Here is a 21,192-nt window from a genome sequence, read left to right as displayed (position 1 = left end):
GCTGCTGCTGTTGATTGGGTTTTTTTCTAGCTCCAAGCGGCTGCTTTTTAATTTTGTTCATTTTTTGCTGTCGCGGCTGCTGCGGGGGCCGCCCTGCTCGTTTCTTGTTCTTACCGCTTCTGCTGCTACTTGCGGTGCCACCGAAAATTCGTTGATTTCTTTTGGTTTTATTTTTAACATTTCTTTGGCTTCAAAATTATATTTAGTTTGTCTCAACCAAGTGCTTCTTTTACTTTGCTTTCACTAATTCAAATATTGTTATTCGATGTTAAGTTTTCTGGAACTGTGCCACAAAATGATGCACAAAGCATACAAAAAAAAAAACCATCAAAAATCAATGCGGGAGAAAACATTTGTTCGATTTGCTTGTTCTTAGGGGTAGGGTAGGGTAGCCATAGCCATAGCCCCGATTATAATCACTTTTGCATATTATCTGGTTGTTTCTACGGATGCCACTGGCAGTTGTATCGACTCGAGTCAATATTTGTTTATTTACTGACGCAGAAGTTGAGTTCTTGATGTTGATGTTGTGCGTGTTTTGTGGGATTTTATGCGAAACTAGCAGGGTGTCTGATTCAGGGTCTGCGTCTAGCCCAAACAGGCTACTTTCCTAGCATTGATTTTACCGGAAAACTAAAGGAAATAAAACTTAGGTCCGTCATTTGCTGTTAAACAGTCATTCATTCGTTAATTAAACCCTCCAATAGTCCATTCATTTTCCAAAATATATAAATGAAACCAGCCCTGCGTTTGTTTTACAGGGTGATTTTTTTTACAAGTTCCCTTTAATTTTTAAAGCAAAAATTCCATTTACAAGGTATAAATAGCATGCCTAGGGTAAGACAGTTCATTTTTAATGTACAAACTCAAGTGAAAGTTTAAACTTTGTCTCCGCAAGGATACTTCTAGTAGGATAACAGAACCAACTAATCAAGCCTCCGGGTATACTCAAACACTTTCCCAACTCCTTATCTGCGTTTTCTCTAGTTGTGCCTCCTCCATTGAGCCCTAAACTCCCACCCTACCCGAAATGACACACCCTGTAGAAACCTAATGATTTATATGACAACAGCTGGTCGAAAGAATGTCACTCGCCTAAAATGCCTTTTAGCATACAGCCGCCATATCTAATATATCTATATTTCTATATCTATATATTTCTCTTTGGTCAGCCTGCCGCCTAGCCCCTGGCAGTCCCTGCCCCATGCCTCATGCCGACAACTAAGTAGGGGGAAAATGTCCTAATGCCACTTTTTTGTAGCCTCTTGGACCGCGGTCGGTGGTGGGGTGTCTTAGATATGTATATGTAGAAATCTATATATATAAGACTGAGAATATAGAAAATTGCTATGCTTATATGCTAGTCTATATATTTATTCATTTCGATGTATATTTATTTATACATTTTATGTATGAGTTTATTTTTTTTCCCAATTTATTTCCTGATGATGATGTTTTATTTTCATGTTCGCACACGCTTTCAACGCTCGCATTTTGGCTGATTTTTTGATGTTGTTGTTTTTAGTGGTTTTTTTTTGTATTTTTTTGTTTTGTTTGTTATATTTCATAATTGTTGTTGCTGCTGCTGTTGTCGTACAACAAATTGGACACTCGAATTTTGGCGGCCACGAGCTCTAAATTAGACGTTGGTTACTCGCGTCGGGGCTTTAACTTTTTATTATACATTTTCAACGACAAATTTTTGAGTGGATTTGTGCGTTTCAATTTCGGGATCTCACATTGTACGAGTAAGCGAATAGATTGTTAATGAAAAGGGGGGAAAGTGTCCGCACGTTGAAGGGAAGTCGTCCCGATTGAGCGAAGCGATATGCCAAAGGGTTGACGACGCTGCCACGCCCTGGCGCTTGTCCAAGTTGAGCAAACTGCAAAGAAATCAGAGTAAAAGAGAAAATAAATATACAAATATTATAAATACAAACAAAAAAGAATTATTTAAGCGTGCATAAATATTAAAGAACAACAACACCAACGAAAGTTGGGGACCGTATTTTTTGCATAATATTTATCTTATTTTATTTATAAATAAAATACAGACGTTTTTTTTTCTTGAATTTTCCCGCGCATCAAAGGGGGGCGTGTGATGCCATCCTTCTTCCTTTCATTTTAATTTTAAAATTTATAATTTTTACCGGGCCAGAGGCAACACTTGGGTGCGGCCTGAAGTCGTGTGGGTGTATAATTAATTTTGTGGCAAAACGAATTTCTTTCAATTTTATGTATAAATAGATGAGAATTTGATTTTATTAATGGGTGCTCAAGTACTCGAGCAGGGGGAACGGGAACGGTATGTCGATACCATCAGGAGAGCATGCCCATAGAGAATTTGTCAGCGGAAAGCGGAATCGCAGAAGGTTAGCGGATGAGCGACAAGCGATGACAGTCGTTCGGGAGCGGAAGCAACGTTCATGGATCCATGGGATGCGCAGCTGTCGCACGGCTATCTCTGTATCTGCATCCGTGTATCTGTGTATCTTTGACTATTTCCATCGTGCAGTTAGCGCCTGACACATCAACAATTAACGGCAGCATTAGCCCCGGCCCAATGCCAATGTTAATGTCATGAAAATCATTTTTTAAATTCAATTTCTACAATTTACATATAGTTTTCGCTGTTCTAGGTGTCGCTGTTCCTACTCTTGGCATTGGACGGCCTCGCCGGCCTCTTTTCTGGGTTTCTGTAGCCAAATTGTTGCCAAATTACGCGCTGCTGTACGACGGACTGGTGTACGACACGAATGTGTGGGTGAAACATCAATGAACCAGCTGCAACCAGCAACCAGCCCCCAGTCCAGTTCCTGCACCCCGACCGACATCGTTTTACTTGGGATCGTTTCTGGCCCAAATCCCCAGTTGCAGGAACCTCAGCTAATTAAGCGCAACACACTTTCCAGCGCTTGTCGGCCCTGGTGTGGCCACATGGGGCAGGAACAAAGAACTTTCGTGCATGCTCTATCTTGCTTAAAGTTTTAATTAATTAACTTGCATTTCTTTTTATTTAATAAACAGAACTTTTCATTTTACACGCGCACAGAGCTCTCTCCCTTTTACCGAGAAAAATACTAGCATGTTGCTTCTTATTTGCTTTTGGCAAATTGCCACGCCCCCACACCCTGTCACCCGCCTCGTCGTGATGCTGTGTTGCCACACACCTGAGCTGCAACGAATTGCTTTCGGTTCTCTTTCTGTGTGGAAGAGTCGTTTTCCTTGTGCAAATTGCCTTCGTTTAATTCCATTCCCTGTAAATCTTGTTTCATCTCAGATTCTCTCTGGGAAAATGAAATGCCATCTGTCTGGCAGAAGATTTTAAAGGCAAGCAAATTGAAGCCTCAATTTGAAAGAATTTTCAATCTAAAAATTATGGATATTTCTGTACTAAAATGTGTGGAGAGTAGGGATGAAAACATTTTGCAAAAATACGTGGCGTGAGCAGATCCCAGGAGGCTGGGAAAGCCTCATTTTAATTGTTTGAAAAATCAATAGAATTTCTATTATAAAATTGATAACATTCCTGCAGCATTCCCAAGCATATGGATCGACTGGATGCTATAATACATGTTTACTTCAGATGAGGGCTATTCTAGGCTCAAATCAATTGCCAAAACACCGATTCGAATGCCTTGAAACTGAACTAATTATATTTGTTTTTAATGACAGCTAGAATAAGTAAATCGTTGTTAATCATATTTGAGCTCCGTTTTCTGTTCAAAATTCAGCAAATGTACATCCCAAATATTTAAAGCAGTGTTCTTTAATTAATAAAAAATAGAAAAAGTTTTTAGTTATTATGAAAATTACTGTAGTGGAATTTTTCATGTTGCATGTATTGCTCTGCTTTTTATACACATAAAGTTAAAATTGTTTCCCTCAAAATTATCCATTGAATATATTTTTCGACAGATTTAATGAGCTGGAAGTGCACCAATTTAAATGTGTTCAATTTAAAACTTTTATTGTTTGTAATTTATTGAGTTTATTGAGCTAGTAGAGGATGCTACACAAATACGATGATGCTATATGTATGTATGTAAAAAAAAGACACACATTTCATTCAATTGCAGGCGTCACTCTGCTGGACAAATACACACAGCTCTCCGAATGATTCTTCAGTTTTTTTTTATGGGCTTTGTGATAACCATTTTAATTTAATTATAATATTTCTTTTTCTGTTTGTTTTTCGTTTTTTACCCTTTATTTTGTGAAACCATTTGTGTTGACAAGGTGCTTGACTGGGAAAATAACCCATCAGAAGTCGCGGTAGAAAAACACTGCGTTCGGTAAAACAACATTCGAGTGTCAGAAAAATCTGCCCGCTGGCTCGTTTTAATGCATAAATTGTGCACTGATAAAAGGCGATTTATTTTGATGGATACATCATTAGCGGCAGCATTCGCAGCCACATGGCCCCGTCAATGCAGTCAGTGACACACTTGAACTCTTAATGGAATCCCCGTTCAATTTTGTCACTCTGCCTGCAAATAAATCACATGAATAAAGCCCCGTGCAGGCTGCGTGCCCCAGCCAGTCGCTGGCTGCGTGCCCCATTTCTGTATGCATTGCCTATACTTTTACATATTTAATTTTAGCTTTCTCCAGTGCAAATCCAACAGATACACATACATTGAGAGCCGGAGAAGCTTTTCAATTTCGAGTTTCATAGATAAATATGCCATGCTGCCAGCTGTAAACGATTTCGAAGAAAGATACAGGCACAGTGGCAGAGGCAGAGACAGAGACTGTGGCGGAGGCGGAAAGGGGGATGCCCAAGGCGTTGCGATTTTATTGCCCGTAAAGTAGGCAGCCATGAAATAGGAGTACTACAAGTCCGATGTCGGTCTGCGTCTGCGACTGGGGTCCGGGGCGTAAAGCGAAACACGAGCGGCCATTTAAAAGCCATTGTAGCTACATCCACAAAGTCCACACAATGAAAAACGAAACTTGGCTAAATAGACGACAAAAAATACGCGCCGATTGATGCCCCATTGTGGTGGGGATGTATGGGCGATGAGGATGTGGATGTGAATGCTGCTCCTACTGGGACTGGGACTGCGACTGCGACTGCGTCTAAGGGACTCTGAAGGATAAGCCATACAAAACAAATGTCAAAGTCAACACCCAAACCAAAGCAAACACACAAATACTCGTTGAAGCCATCGCTCCCCTCCATTTCCACTTAACTTGCAACTGGGGAAAGCTGCTCAATGGAATAAAGGGAACAATGGGAAGGAGGTGGAGGACCTTGGCTGCCAGAAATTCGTTCGCAGGGATATATATGTATAGTAGATCGATTGCCTCGATAGTTTGGCAACCAGCAGGCCACTTCAACTCTAATATGCCCTATATCCCTCTCCCCAATGCAAACTCCCAGAGATGCGAGAACGAGGGCATTAAAGATTCGTTGTGGCTTGAATGGTTGTCATGTTTCAACGTCAACCCCCTTCAACCCTAACACCCTTAGTGATAGCTTAAAGTCCTTGGTAAAGTAATTCGATTGAAGGGCATTCAAGATTCGCTGTGGCCTTCTCAGCTGTCTCCCTCGTGCCATGGGACCACTCGAGATTGTCGAGTAGAACGTCGAGTGGCGCAGCGATTAATGAAAATTGCTTAATAAGCATTATTGTCTTACTGGCATTAAATTATTTAGAGAAAGAACCAAGGGGAAAGCAGCAATGTTGTCATTGTCGTTACACCCCGGCAACAATCTGCCATTGTTCTCTAAAGAGTTGGCGGACCATTACCAGGTCTCCGCTCCGCCCTCTCACACATCTGACCAAAGTCTGCTAATTGATTAGAACAGATGAGGAAACAGTTGAGATACCCGCAGTTGAGATACCGACACGGCGGAGGGAAACGATAGAGCAAACACTGAAAGCCAAGAAGCTCTTTCGCCACCGCCCCTCTGCGGCTCTATCTATCTACTCTGCTGTCTCATCTTTTTACAGCTGGCAGCATCTTGACAATGCCAGCGATGGCACGTCTCGGTACATCTCTTCCTGCTTCCAGGAAGAACTGCTGACTGCCTGCCTCGCTTCCGTTTGTCATTTCCAGCCTTTGCTGCCTCTGACAGCAAACTGTCAGAACTTCGCACAGCGCTGCGCGACGCTACACTGATTGACGAACGCACGGATGTAGCCCCATCCTATCGTATCCCAGTGGGATACCATGCTCTCCGATCCATACCCATCAGCAATGGATGACTCAATGTATCTATCCTTATCATTCCAATGCCAGGGGTCAGAGCTTAATGAGCGCTTGTCTAGCATTGACAGTCGACCTAAGTGGCTTTGAGTTGTCTGTGCTCCGGCCTTGGATCTTACGCGAAACTCACTCGATTCCTGGAACTGATGCCTCATGGTTATCCGTCGAATACTTTGTTGCAGGCAGCTGGCCTAAATCTGTCCATTGCGCCTTCAGTCGGAGGCAAATGCAATCAGTCTTTCTGTATAATATATTTAACTGACTAATGAATGCACAATGCATTGCCTTATTATTGGTGTATTCTCTATGTGATTTCAATGAAATTTGATCTGAATTTAGAAACGATAGACAGAGAGTCAGAGCTAATCAAAACAGGTTTGTTTTCCTTTCATCAGAGATAAAGTGAGTTGATTTACCCCCCAAGCCACCAGTTTACCCCATCCATTTAGCATTCACGCTGTGTTGAGTCATAAATCTGGTCATTAATCTGTCCATGTCGAGTCTAAAGCATCAAGCAGGTGAGACAGGAAGGAGTGTTCTCCTGCAGATATCCTCAAATTGATGATGTTCGGTTGAGTTTCAAAGTGCAGCCAGCTAAAGACGGAAAAAATCAGTTATGCACAGCAAATTAATAGACCCTATCAAAGAGAGTGAAGCTTAGGAATTTTAACACTTTTCGTATTTTACGAGAACTCTGGAGCACTCGTATTTTGCGAGTGTGCTGTGGGCTGTACCTAATGGTAGCTGCAGCTGCCAGAGACTCCCAGGTCGTGGCATTTCCTGAATGTATTCCCTGTTTTCGCAGCCACACAGCTCATGCATATTCAGGCGGGTGGAACATCCAATTCCGTTCAGCCCGCAAAACTCGTGCACCCAGCTGCCTGGGTTTGTAAATGACTCATGCCCCGGTTGAATCCTACGCCATTTTACGTAAATTGAAACAATTTCAATTCGATTTTCTGTTGCTCAGCCCGGCTCAGTTCCTCGGGCGCCATTTTGCACATGGGAATGGCAACGGTTTTGCTAGTCGAGTCCAAAAGTGAAAATGCATATGACAAGCGCCTGCAGTTGCTGCTCGAAGGGCACCTAGCACCTACGCCTGGCTTTCTGTGAGCTTGTGCTGTCTGTGAATTTGGGGAAACAGACAGCCAACAGAACAAGGTCTTGCCTTCACTCGACTTGGGGGCTTACATGTGAAATTAAACCCCTGATATGAAGCATCCTCGAGCTGCTTGGCATTCTTATGGTGCCTCGACATGGCCGGCCCCACACAGCTGGCATCAAATTATGGGCGAAGACAAGCCAAACGAAGGCCAGGCAAATAAGGTTATCAAATAATTCCGCCAACGCCCGACCCGACGCCCCAGAAATGCTGGGAATGTGGAAGATGAACATGGAGGAGCGGAGCCAGCTCCAATTTCGCATCTGAGTGGGGAATTGGGTCGCCTGAAAGTATGCAAAGTATTTTTTTGGCAATACTACTGCTGGGAATATCCCACTTTATGACTGAGCCAAAAAATTTGTTCAAAAAATTGCGACTGCGACCATTACCGAAAGAATTCGCAGATGCCGAAAACTAAACCAACTTTTGAGCCGCCGCCCATAATCCGGGCAATAAAAAACCAGCAGCGAAATAAAATAATAAATATTGGCTTGTATATGTTTATGCATACCCCTACCTACATACATGCATACATATGTATGTACATACATAATCAAAAGCAATGAATTTTTATTTTTTCATATTATAATTTATGGCGCGTATTTCGCTAAATCTACGAGACAGTCGGCGAAGGCCATGCCACACCCCATATACTCGTACTACATACATACATACAGACATACATAGCCCACACCCACGAATTTCCACGCGGGCTTTTCACATTCCACGCGTGGCTAGCGCTTTTGCGCTGCTTCTGCGTTTTCATTATTAAAAAATTTGTGTGCGCTGGCATTTTCATTGCGTTCATTGGGTCGTGTTTTGGTCGCACTCATTCTGTCACTATATTTTTTTTATTTTGGTTTTTTTCCGTTTTTTCCGCTTTTTGCTTTTGAAATACGAATAAAGTACTCGAATCCAGATAGCGAGGAACTTCTGATGGCCTTGCTCTCGCTCTCCTGCATCGCAGGTTTGACAAATTTAAATGAACTAAACGGTCCGGCGCACCGGTGGAGGCGTGGCAGATACGGGCATAAAACCATTTGGCCATGGTACCGGATACCCCTTTGAGAGCTGAAAAAGCTACAGGTTTTTCTAAATTTAACTGACTAAAACGCATAGAATACGATTAAATATGCAGCTTTGCTGTATTTTGACGCGAAATTTAGTTAACGTGAAGCAAAAATTGAATTTATTTGGGGATTTTGTCATCAAACTTACACACAAACGAGAAACGAACTTTAAAGGAAACTTTATAAAAACACCTAAATGTATACCAAACCATAACCATTTTTTGTTTTTAATTTTGTTTTTCTAATTTAAAATCTTGTTTTGATATATTCCTCTTCTCTATAACTAAAATCGGTATAAAAATGTGAATCTTCAGTCGTTGCTGAAATTGCATCCAATCCTGCAACGAACTTTAAATTCAAAGCAAACTTCATTAGAATCTAAGCAAAATCTATATTCATCCACGGGACCACTAAAGCACCAAGGAATGGGCCCCCACGGGCTGGACCGCAACGGGTATAGTGGAATAGTCGTAAAAGCATTGGCAGAATGGCAAGTTTGCTTTTCTCTCGTGGCATGCGCGGGCGATTTCGCAATTATGCATTGAAATTGGAATAAATATTTATGGAAGAATCGGACCACTGGGCACGAGCAAGAAGCTGCTGGATTCTATGTGGTTAGGTGGTCTGTGGGGTTGGGCGGTGTTCGTTGGTGGTTCGACCCACAGTCGTACAATGCATGACAATTAGATGCAAATGCCATTTGAGGCTGCCCGGGAGATCTCTTGAGTTTTCGTTGCCAATGAGATGAGAGACCTTTGCTTGAAAATTTTGTGCGGCTTCTTTAAATCCTTTGCTAATGGCCTGTGCCTGTCCCTGGCTCGGTTGAGTGATCTAAATCATTGAAAACTTTGAATATTAAGCTGCTTACAAATGGTGGGTGGGAGAGGGCGCCCAAAATAGGGTACTCACATGCCTTGAGAATTCGTCGAGCATTTGTCTACGCATTTGTGTGTATCTGAAGTATCTGTTGTAGTTGAAGGAAACCGGATTAGTTGGAAACCACTCGAACGCACACAGACAATACCCACGCTCAGAGAGAGAGGGGGAGGGAGAGAGAGAGAGAGAGAGAGTGAGGACAAAATGCGGCCAAACAATTACGAAAATCCTTTTTCTATGCTTGGGAAAATTTTAATTTTTTGCGCATAAATACTATTACGGCTTGCCAGTTTTGTGGAGCAAACCGCAAAAGCTGTTGCCTAAACTATCATACAACCCCAAACACGCACACACACGCACACACACACACACAGTCACTGAGCATATGGAAATACACAGATACACAGCGCCACAATTTGGCCCCCAAAATGGAGTAGGTCGCCTGTACAGCGATGAGCTATAATGTGAGTTCACATCAGATGTGAGCTTTGACGGTTATTCAATTTACCTCGCAAATGGCTAGAAAATCTTGTGCCATAGTATCTGTGTGTGTGTGTGTGTGGGCGGTGTGGGGTGGTACTCAGCGGTCAGTGAATTAAAAGCTTAAACAATTACTTAAATAGACATGCCGCAAAATTAGTTACGGTCTCTCCCTTCTCTCCCTCTCCGTCTCTCGAATGCGCTTGGTGGAGATGGCCAAACTCATAAACACAATAGACCAGCAGGATGTGTCCACCATGATGGCACAAAAAGGCAATGCAATTATACTAAAACTGCACTCAAATACAAGCACAGCCAAACGATACACACACATACATACACACACATACTTGGGCAAAGTTGGCAGACAAATAATTCTAAAAGCATTTCAACAAAATGCAATGTGGCCCTGACAAGGCCATTTCGGGATAGAAAGCGGCTCTTGGCTCATGGCTCATGGCTGACCAAATCTGTCGGCAGCTGGATGTTCCCTCAAAATGGAAACTTTACGATCTTGTTTGTGGAACTGTAACTACATATTGTATTTTGTGTACATATATCGACTCGAACTCGAAACAAGCTCTGTGGCAGCTTGTCCAAAACTGAATGTGAACACGAGCATGGGCTATGGGCTGTAATTTATTAACTTTTTGGCGTGGAACAGGTCCCATTTTCTAGTGCCCCTTCCCCACAATATCCACGTGTTTGGTTTGTAATCAAGTGTCCCCTGTGGTCCAAATGAAATAACAAGAGCAACTACAAACAACAACATGGCTAAAAGTGATTTCATCTATGCAAAAGTCCAATGTGTGTATTCCACACAATTTTCCCAGCTTGTTGTTAGTCAGTTTTGAATACCCGGGGATTTGTAAACTACAGGGATGTGTTGTATTCGTGCAACTGTATGTCTCAGCATTTCTTCTATATAGGATTTCATATATAGATATGTACAACAGATACATTTTTGACACCTTTGTTGGCCAATTGGTAACGGACTTTAGTTCCAAAAAGTTCCAAAAAAAAGAAAGGGGTATCTTATTGTCGGAATTTCGACTAAAGCGTTGCTAATTGTTGTTTTCGTAGCGCCATAATGAAATCAAAAGTTAAACAAAACTCGGGGCATTTGCACAGAAATTAAAGTTCATGGAAATGAGAATGAAAATGAAAATACAACTTCATTCCCTGGTTTCGCTTTGCCCCGCTCATTTGGATGCTGGTGAAAGTGACGGCTTATGGCAGGGAAAACGATTTGGATTTGTGCCAAACGGAAGTGCCCCAGACAAGCCACTGCAACACAGCAGCATCTGGGGGCGGGGAATGGGAATCTTCCCTTGCATATGGGTGAGAGATTACCAGCGGTGGGTGGGTGCCCTACGATGCTGGTTTGGAGCCGGCTTACTTCACTAATTGGCAGCAGCTCAAAAGAACCAACGTCAGTCGTCAGGCAACAACCAACAGGAAGGACGAAGAAGGAGGAAGCAATCAAAGCTCAGAGCTAGATTCGTTTGTTGCTCGATTGACATCAATTGGCAATGAAAGTGGTATGGTGGGGCCAGTGGAGTAAGGACCCGAAAAATACCTGATTAGAGGCTCATTGAAGATCCATAAAAGTCATGGGTAGGGCAGCACCTTCTCCTCCTCCCCAACTTGCATAATCAGCGTAATTTTTATGTGCCAAACGACCCATACAAACAGTGAGTCATAAAAGCAGGCGTTGGCATCAGGTGAGCTAAGCTCCGGGCCCCAAATGTCATGGCTGCTTGAAATGCAATTTAGATGAACGGGAAAAAAAAAAAACGGACAAACGTATTTGGCTTGGGGGAGCAATCAGAATTGGAGCTCCGCAAACACAGCCCCACAGTCGCCACATATGAGGAATGAAAGAACAGTCATATTGAAAAGTTGCTCCCTGCCGCAATTGATGCTGCTGCTGCTGCTGCTGCTGTTGCGTTGTCAGCACTTCCAAATTCATTTGGCGAAACAATTTCAAAACAACGGAAACGCACATATCTATGTATGTATGTGTGTGTTCGTATGTGTGTGCCCGGTCCCAAGGATAAGCTTAAAAAAAAGGAGAAAGCTGCAAAACTGTAGCATACTTACGAGCGCCATTTACCTTGTTGTTTGCCAAAAAAAAATGTTTATTGCTCGCACAGCAAAATGGAACCAAAAGAGAAGCAGATCTGAACAGAAGCAGCAGCCAGCCCACACACTTATCCACATTCCCATAACGAACTGGGGTCAGTGCGGGTCCTCTGGCCTGCTCTTTGGCTAAAAGTTTTATCACCGTTCCGTTGCTTGTGCTGCTCCTGTGCACCGAGCGGCTCGTTATGTGTTTATTCAATTTGGCTGCCTTTTCTATGAGCATGACTACGAGTACTGTCCTGCAGTCCGAGTTCACTTTGGCAGGCCTATGTGGCATGGCTGGCTTTTTGTAAGGACATTGCGGATAAGTTTATCAGGAGAGAGCCAGACAACTGTGACAGGAATGTGTGGCGGACAGATTGGAGTGGTGGGCGGGGGTTATTATCTGATACTGAACGTACAAACAAAAAAATTCAGTTGAGCTCCTCAATGGAAATGTGTAGTGGCCTCGATTCATATTCAGCATCGATTTGCAGTCCTCCTGCCATAGATCTTAAGACCCTGGCCCTGTTTGGTTTTCATTTCATTCAATATGATTGCTGGCCGGACAATTGGAATGCAGAGTGCGCTGCCCGGCCATAATGAAGGCATCAAATTAAGGCTGAGAGACAGGAGCTGTAAGAGCTGTGCGCATTACACAATGCTCTTTATGATTGTTAACATGTTTTGGCACTCGCTTTATGGCCAGCTAGAAATGTGTACTAATAAAGTGAAAGCGGTGGCCGGACGAAAGCTGAGCAGATCATAAATGTTTATGCCACTACTCGTCGTACTCCATGGCTTCCATGGGACGACCCTGGCTCACTTGTCCGCCCACTGTCTCGCCTGTCGCTGGAGCTCACACGCGTCTGACGAGTACGGGGACAGAGATAGAGACACAGAGAGCGAGATAGTGATTTTTACGTCTTTGTTGAGTATTTCTCTTTTCGTTCCGTCCGTCCGTGTGGCACTTGCGTGGCTGTGTGGCTTTCCATCTTCGTTTGGGGCATGACAACGACCAGCAAAAATGTGCTGCAAGTGCACGGGGTCAGCGGTAGAGTCGTAATACGGATTGGCAGTGCTGCAAGCGGGCAAACCACATTTAAGTCTCTTCTTTGGCTTTAAGCACAGATTACTTAAGCTTGAAATAAATCGTGAGCAAGCGATGAGCAGTAATAATAATTATGGCAGCTGGCAGTTGGCATGAGTCAAGAAACGAATTCCTTTATCGATTTTGGCGCCTCGAGATGAGGCTGAGTTCGGGCCCAAGTGCGGCCGGCAAAACTGGCACGTTAATTGCGCACTTAGAGCGCATTAAGCGTCTTATAATCGATAAACCCCATGGCTGTCAGGTCGGGCCTAGAACGCAGAGCCCACAGCCCAGGGCTGTGCTTGCTGTCTGGTTTGCCTTCCTGCCAGCCTGCCTGGCGGACTGGCTGCGGGGACTGTGGCAAAGCCAACAGTCGACACCTGCCGACCGACCAAATGCAGGTGCCGGTGTAGCCACAAGACAACACTCGAACATACAGCAACTCAAATCTGAGGGAGAGACTAGGAGGGCCGCACCGAACGAGGTGCATATGCCACATTTGCAGATTGTGTATATTGATGTGGCTGCATCCCACTTGGGAGGCCACTCACCGTAAACGCCTTGTTAATTATGAAAACTGTTTAGATGTCTGGTTTGGCTTAGTTAAACCATCTGTCTGTCTTTCTGGCCAGCGGAGTGGTTACATGTCCCTAATTAATGATATTTAATTCACAATTAAATATGTACATATATTAATGTCCTAACATCCATGTCAACGACTGGCAAATTGTAGGCCGTAATATGCAATACGAGTAACATTCAATTTGGGGAACTACGAGCATTACCGATGTTCCAGGCATAAATAAATGAGTACACAAAATGCCCAACACTTGTGACTGCCGCAGCAATGTGTCTCTGAGGTGTCTTTGCCGCAAATGAACGGCCAGGGGCGGACAGACCAGACTAAGCCCCAGCCCCGCCCAGCACTTTGCGTTTTGTCAGAAGCGAAGGAACTCCGAGATGTGTTGCCTACTTCCAGGCGACATAGCCCATTCTGTATGTGTAAGTTCTGTTCTTATAGCTTAATGTATAATTTCGAAAACCGCGAAAAAAAAAATCTTCAAGATTTGATTGTCGCTCGAAGAAACGTTAACTGCAGCTGAACAACAAACGCTTTCATTTTGGTTCGTTCAAACAACGTTCAATATAATCATCAATATAATATGATTCAATGGCGAATGGTAAAATGGCTTATTTCTTCAGATTGCCAATATCTTATCTAAAAATAAGTATATGAGTATTGCACAATATTTATATTACAGAATGAAAGCCAAGGAACATTCAGGACCAGCAGCTGTTTATTTCGTTGTCAGGGGTTCCTGAATGCCATGCGTGTAGCTGCATGTAGATGGAATGCCTTGTGGTTTGCGATATTTATGCCAGCCCCTTGGGTATGCGAGTTAAACGTGGCAGCTTAAGTGTTGGCAGCCCGCACAGCACCTTTTTCATCTTGGTTTTCTGCTGCTTCTTTGGCTCCTCTCATGCATATGTATGGAGTCCCATAACGGCGTCTCAATATCTGCAGGATATGCTCGCTCGTACGCGGCACTCAGCAACCGCACCCACACATCAAGAAGGAAAGCCAGATAGGGGAACAAGGCTATTACCATATTTCATGCTTTACATGGGCCTATTTCACTTGTCAGGGCCCATTCCATGCCCCGATATGCCAGACAGCCAAAGTTTGTGCGACTCTTCTCTTGACTGAAAGCCGAATGTCTCACTCAGATATGTACACAGGGTGCGAGTGAAAGGCATTCCTTTCCCGACACTGACACTTGGACGGACGCTCACGCACATTTGTTGGCCAACAGATGGCTCAATCTGTGTGTGTTTGTGTGTGTGCCATGTGGCAATCTGGTCCGCCATTCTATTTGCTCACCTGAGTGATGGCCAGACCGCGACCCAGCCCTGGCCAACAGACAGCTGTGGGCGATCCCACTCGACTAATTCCATTTGCTGCCCTTTAAATCCCAAAAAGCTCACATTGTTTAAGCCAACAATCAACTATGCAACGGACTGGGCTCCGCTATTCTCTCCTGTCTTGTTCTGTTCCGTACTCACCGCAATTCTGGCCAAATTCGTTTTGCATAACATTAAAGCTTTAAAAGGGGATTCCATTTGCCTATCCTCCACCACCCCACACACACCGCACATGTCCTTGGTGGGGGAAAATTGAATGAAAATGGAATTGAAAATTGCATTTAATATTCCAAATAACTTATTATTTGTGTCTGGAATGTATTAGAGATCTCACCACAATCACATTAATCAAAGTGGGGTCCTTTGATTTTGCTTCACTTTGGGTTCACTGTACCGTTTCGGTTGGTTGCTGCAGCAGCCAGGCAGCCAGCCAGTTAGGCAGTCAGCAACCAAAACGTACTCTCACATCATTCCACATCAACTTTTGCCGCATTCACTCGTTATATAGTAGTGTTGGTGTGTGTGTGTGTATGTGTTTATGCCTATGTACATATGTATATAGGCCGACCCGTCGACGGCCCATTTGACTGCTGAGTTGGAACGTCGACTGTCGACTGTCGAGCCCCACAAAAAGGCAGAAAAGTGGATCAAGGCGAGTTACGGCTAAAAAGGCAACGAAAAAACAATCTCCATAGCAGAACAGAACAGAAATCAGAGAGGAGGCCAAACTCAAAAACATTGCAAAACTTGCGAAACTTTAGCTTATGCTCATTGGAAGGGATTTGCTGTTGCTATACGTAAAACGGCCTGGAGAACCTTCCCATTTATTACATGAGCTGAAAAGTTTTTCCCTCGCTACTTGGCATGGGCTTCGGGGTTTTGGTTTGGAGTTCGGTTCGGTTCTTTTTTTGTGCCCTAGTAGTCAAGGCAATTGGAGGCAATTTTGCAGGTTTTATGATCCGATCGCTAAGACCCCCGAGCCGTGTGTGTGGGTATCACTTCCGGCGTTTCAATGGCAGACCCCGTTGACAAATATGCGGAGAGTTTTGGGCCATTGGAATGCGGTCAGTGTAACGCTAACAAGACATTTAGCATTTCAAATGGCAGCCGTCGGTGCCAGTGCCCAGTCCCATGTCCTGCTTTGGCCAACTTCTCAGGGTCTACACGTTCTGGGGGCCTAACTTTGGTAATAAATTTTTGGTTTCGCCAAAGGAATATAGAAAAAAGGCTAAAACCAAGTTTTTGTTTTGTTTTTTGGGGTCTGCCTCTGGAGAAGGGAGTCAAAGTAGAGGCAAACATTAACAAAGAAATTTAAAGTCGGCAACTTTAAATTTCTTGTGTTGCCTTTTTTTGATTGTTTTTATGGCTGTGTTTGTGTCTGTATCTCAGCGTCTGCCTTTGTGTATCTCCTGCCCCAATGGCTGTCCTTTCTATTTTCGCCATTTATTGTCACGTTAACGGCAATTTTCGTGCATAAAGTTTTACTTTCGCTCTCGCTTTCAGTTTCAGTTTCGGTTCGGTTTTTGTTTTATATGTTTCATTGGGTCTGGCAGTTGGTTCGTTACATTTTATTGTACCTTCAGCAACAAGAATATTATATCTATACAAGTTTATCTGTTTCTCGGTGCGAGTGTGTGTCTGTGTGTGTGAAGTTGCCTGTTCGTGTCACTTGACGGTAAATTCAAATTACCATTTAATTTATCGCTGTCACCGTTATGGCTGTCGCCTGTCAGGGTCTGTCCCCAACTGCTCTACCTCCTCCTCCTCCTCTTCCTTCTCCCACTGCCACTGCATGTTTTCTGTCGGTGCTGTGTGTGGACAGAATTTATTGAGGAAACTCTTCCCGTGGAAACTCTTCACCGTTAGCCGTTAGCCTTGCGCTCATATTTGGCAGAAACGAAAAGGACATGCCTCTACACCAAAATGTTGACAATTCGCAGTGGCTCACGTCAACTTCTGCTCCTGCACCTTCACCTCCTTCTCCTTTGCCACATGGCTAGGCAAATAGAATTGGCGTTGAAGCAAGGTGAAGCGACTTGGGCGGATCTTAATTTAATTTCTAGTGCAGGCACTGGGCAGGGCGGAGGTGGGGTAAATGAATCCTAAATGTCGCCACATTTTGACACGTATGCATGGGGGCTAAAATGGTTACTTTGGCGTCAGCGCCCTAAAGTATGCAAAGCCAAACGAATCGGAATGCACGTAACGGTGATTTACTACTAAGCCAGATTATCTAGCAAGTATTTGTTGCATCCAAACGTGACACGAGCGACTTGGGGCTAGAAAACTTGAGCTTTAACTTTTGAGTCTCCATTCTATATATGTATCTGCATATAGATATAGTTCTTTGGGAACTACTACTAAGTTCACCCACGGAATGAAAGTAACCAAATAAAGTTAGCTGCCTTCTTCTTAAGGCAAAGTAACCATTCCCTCTGACCGATACTTTATCCCATTGATAAATCTTTACTTTTAACTTTGCTTTTATAATAAACATGTTGATTGTTGGTGCCATTTGCTGCTTTACCAGTTCATGAACTATTGCCGGATATCGTAGCGCACTACGAACTAATTTGGAACTAAACTAAACGTGAATAAATGTATAAAGATAAGCATATGTATAGATGGTAACCAAACTAGTCCTGTTTGAATTGGTTTTTCCAAATTTTATTTGCCTTTTTTTTTGGGAAAACATCTTGCTTGCGCATGGAAGATATCTGGGATCACTATTGACTTTAAAGAGCTTTCATTGTACGCGTATTTGAATATTGGATTCGTCGCTACGTGACACGAATCACTGGAGCGAGGCAATCACCGTATCAAATGTGGGCAGGTGTTGATCTCACGCTGCTACAACGTGACATTTTTCAGGGCTGGCTCCTGACCGTTGGAGTGGCGTAAAGCCAGGCATAGACACCATAAAATCCGCTCGCTCTCGCACATTTAACGAGCATCTGAGGCCTACTCACGAAAGTTTTCCATTAAAGCAACAAATTTTAATTTTAATTAGACCCTAACGAGGCCGTGGCTGGCGCTGGAGCTTACAATAGGCACTGCCTGTACCCCCATCCCATCCATCCAAAGCAAAGCCAGCCAACATCCTACGCACAGTCTGTGGGACTGCTGGCTCACGGCAGAGTTTTGCTGGTTTTCTGGTTTCGCCCCAGGGTGTGGTAGGAGGCAGGAGGCAGAAGCACGACTGTGCGCTTAAAACGCTGTCGAGCACGGGCGTGTCGCATATAAAAGTGTGCAAAGGATGCAGGGACGCCAACAGCAGTGGCTACATTTTGCATTCAACAACACCTAGCCGCTGAGATACACAGATACACAGCGAGATACGAGATGCGAGATACATTCATGTGCGTTCGTTCATATTTCACAGTTTTGCAGTTAGTCCAGCAATTTATGCGCCACACCAAAACCCCACTACACACAGATGGAAAGGGACAGCAGAATGTAGATAGAGGCAGCAGCAGGGAGAGTGAGAGAACGGCTGATAGGGTGGCAGAGGCAGAGGATGTTGTGCATTCTTTTTGCAGTGAAAAGCGTTGTACTTACATTGAATCGCGACTCGGCCATTCAGGGTGAGCCTTTGGAATTCCGCCGTGAATGTTGCTGCCATCCAAGCCAGCAAATGCTTGCGGCGTGCCTCCGACTGTCTCTCTCTCCTCCTGAATTTAAAGTATTTTCCTACCAAGGCTAGCAGCCTTCTGACAGTTTTCAATGAAAATGCACTTTAAGCAAGATTGAGGCAAGTTCTGTCAGGCCGGGTTACGATTCGTATTCATCGAATCTGCACTGAATCAAATTACTGCGGCTAAGTAAACCGCAAGGAAAACCGCAGAGAGCTTTCACAGATGGCACGAAGCAAAACGAAAAGAAATCAATTTCATGCAAAAATAAATTCCATTTATGGGAGAATCTTACGAATCAAAACTTTGTCAAGGCTTTGGTCCTTGGCAGGGCTTTCAGCTTAATTGCACGCCCTTGCCATCATCGTCATCGGCTTTTTCGGTCAGTTTCATTTGGCGAATTGTCCCCACCGACACTCGGCAGCGCCCAATGGCAATTGCAATCAAATCGAAAAGAAGTGTACTCGTGTAATTTGCATGCAAATCTAAAATTTATACATTTTTGCGGCCTGTCAAAGTCGAGGGGCAGGAACGTTCATTGCTCGGAAACGCGTCTGGCGACTGGCGACAGACAGCAAACAAACGGGAAATATTTCCAGATGAGAGCGTTGCGCGGCTTTCAGTTGAAGTTGAAATAAAAAGCCCTTGAAATGGGCTGCCATCCTGCCATGGCTGGAGCAGAAGCAGCAGCAGCATCACCAGCACCGAGTGACACTGCCCTTTCGGTTTCGGTGGCAGTTCATTCTTTAGGCGGCTCCCACCCGCCGCGAGTCGCTTTTGTGGCGGTGTTGGCACGTGAAATTTACTAAGTTAACGGCCCGGCGAGGACCCCTCTTACTCTCACTCACTTTCGCGGTGCGATGGCGTCGGGGATAAAAATAAAACAGCCAGACTGTCGTTTCAGGGGACCAGGAGCCAGGAGCAGATAATGCATATAAAAGAGCAGCAGCTATAGCAGTCCTACCTTATGCACACCCACGTTCCTTTTGTCCCCCAACTTTGACGCGACTATTCCTCTTTGCTCCCGCACTCGGCTCACCACAACTCGACTTGTTCGGGCTTTGCTTTATGACGTTAAGTGCGGCTAAGGCTAAGGCGGCAGGGGCTGGGGCTAAGGCAGGTGATTATAACGCTGCCAGCCTGCCTCGATTTATATAGTTTTGCTAGAAATAATGTTGAAAATTATTGCGAATAAACGGCGCCCTCCCCTGGCGGAGGTAGCAGCAGCAAACCATATATCAAGCTGATGAATGCTGACAGCGCGACACAATATTCGCACGCAGTTGCGCCCGGCGGCCAGCCAACCGACAAAACTGTCAGACAGTTTTTGATGCGATCGAGCAAAAGTCCCAGAGAAAAACGTCTGCCAAATTGCAATCGTCCAAAGAATGCTGGCACTAATTAAATGACAACAATATGGCTTACATAATGATGGAAAGTATGGGAAGTACTATATGGGGCCTGGTAATTGGAAATGGTTGAATGAACCAGGAACCAAGCGGAAATCTTTCTCGGCTGCGACTTGTGTTCAGGGTGGCACACAAATTCTCAGATCTTTTCTAATGCTAGAGAAACAAGCCATTCAAATTAATGGAACTATACAAATAGTAGAAGTATTTTCAAATGAGTATTCGTGTATATGCGAGTTGCCAAAACGAAGGAAATATAACAAAAACATAACAATTTTATTTTTCATAATAATAAAAAAATGCCATGAAATGCACACTATATACATACATGTACATACATATGTACATACCAACAATATTTAATTACAATTAATTGACTAAATTATTTTTATTTATGTAAGTATATTTTTTAATTAAACAAAACAATATATTTATGTAAATATATTTCCTAGTTATCGCTGTTAAATATTTATTTCAATTATTTATAGTGAAAACAAACTAATTTACGAACTCCATTCAACTATTTTATGGAACTCAAAAGTCATTTATCTAAAAGTTATCTGAAAATAAACAAACCTAGTTTGGTATTTAATTCAAAAGGTTTTATGTTCCCAATTAGAGCTTTTGTTTTCCAGAAATTTTATATTAAAAAGTTAAAAAGTGTTGATAGTATTCAAAAAAAGTTATATCAACATCAAGCATTATTGTTTAATGCTTGTAATCCCTTCAAAGCTTCACTACCATTTTATTTCCCTAATGAGCCACCCTACGTAATAAGTATTATTAACATTCGTCCACCTCCACCATGTGCATTAGGTGGTTATCTCTGCCAGTGCATGCATAATATTTGCCAATATGCAATGGAACAATTTTTGCTGGCATTTGCGATACTCGTGTCGCGCCCGCAGGCTAGGCGGCGGCTCGGGCTGACATTGCAATAAATTATGTGCGGTTTTAATTTTAGCTATCTTTAAATAACACTTTTAGCGCGAATGCCGACCGTTTTTGGCATTTGGTTTATTTATTGATTTTTCTGGTTTTCGGCACATTGGCCGCACGGCCAGATGTAGCATGTAAACACATGTTTCTGGCCAATGCCACAAAATGGAGACCTGAGCAAAAGGTACCTACATACATTCAGCCCTGACTGATTAGAGGGCCACAGATAGGAGACGAATCTTTTGATTTCCTTTCCCCCTTTTTTTTACAC

General features: G+C 43.5%; 1 long non-coding RNA gene across 2 annotated transcripts in view; it reads right to left on the bottom strand.

Annotated features, from left to right (window-relative positions):
• Positions 1-122: 122 nt before the first annotated feature.
• LOC121403812 overlaps positions 123-21,192 on the bottom strand; it is a 34,015-nt gene continuing 12,945 nt past the window's right edge. Inside the window, exons 1-3 of one of the 2 annotated variants that reach the window (XR_005967471.1) lie at positions 6,347-6,570; positions 1,404-1,883; positions 123-283 (exon numbers count right to left, since the gene is read on the bottom strand). This is a non-coding gene — a long non-coding RNA (uncharacterized LOC121403812). Of the gene's footprint in view, positions 284-1,403; positions 1,884-6,346; positions 6,571-21,192 lie in introns of those variants that run through there. The other variant, XR_005967472.1, reaches the window with a different exon arrangement.

Source organism: Drosophila obscura, unplaced genomic scaffold (assembly GCF_018151105.1).
Source record: "Drosophila obscura isolate BZ-5 IFL unplaced genomic scaffold, ASM1815110v1 contig_150, whole genome shotgun sequence".
In the NCBI taxonomy this organism is placed as follows: domain Eukaryota; kingdom Metazoa; phylum Arthropoda; class Insecta; order Diptera; family Drosophilidae; genus Drosophila; species Drosophila obscura.
The sequence above is the reverse complement of the archived record's forward strand: the minus strand, read 5'-3'. Positions and strand labels throughout refer to the sequence as shown.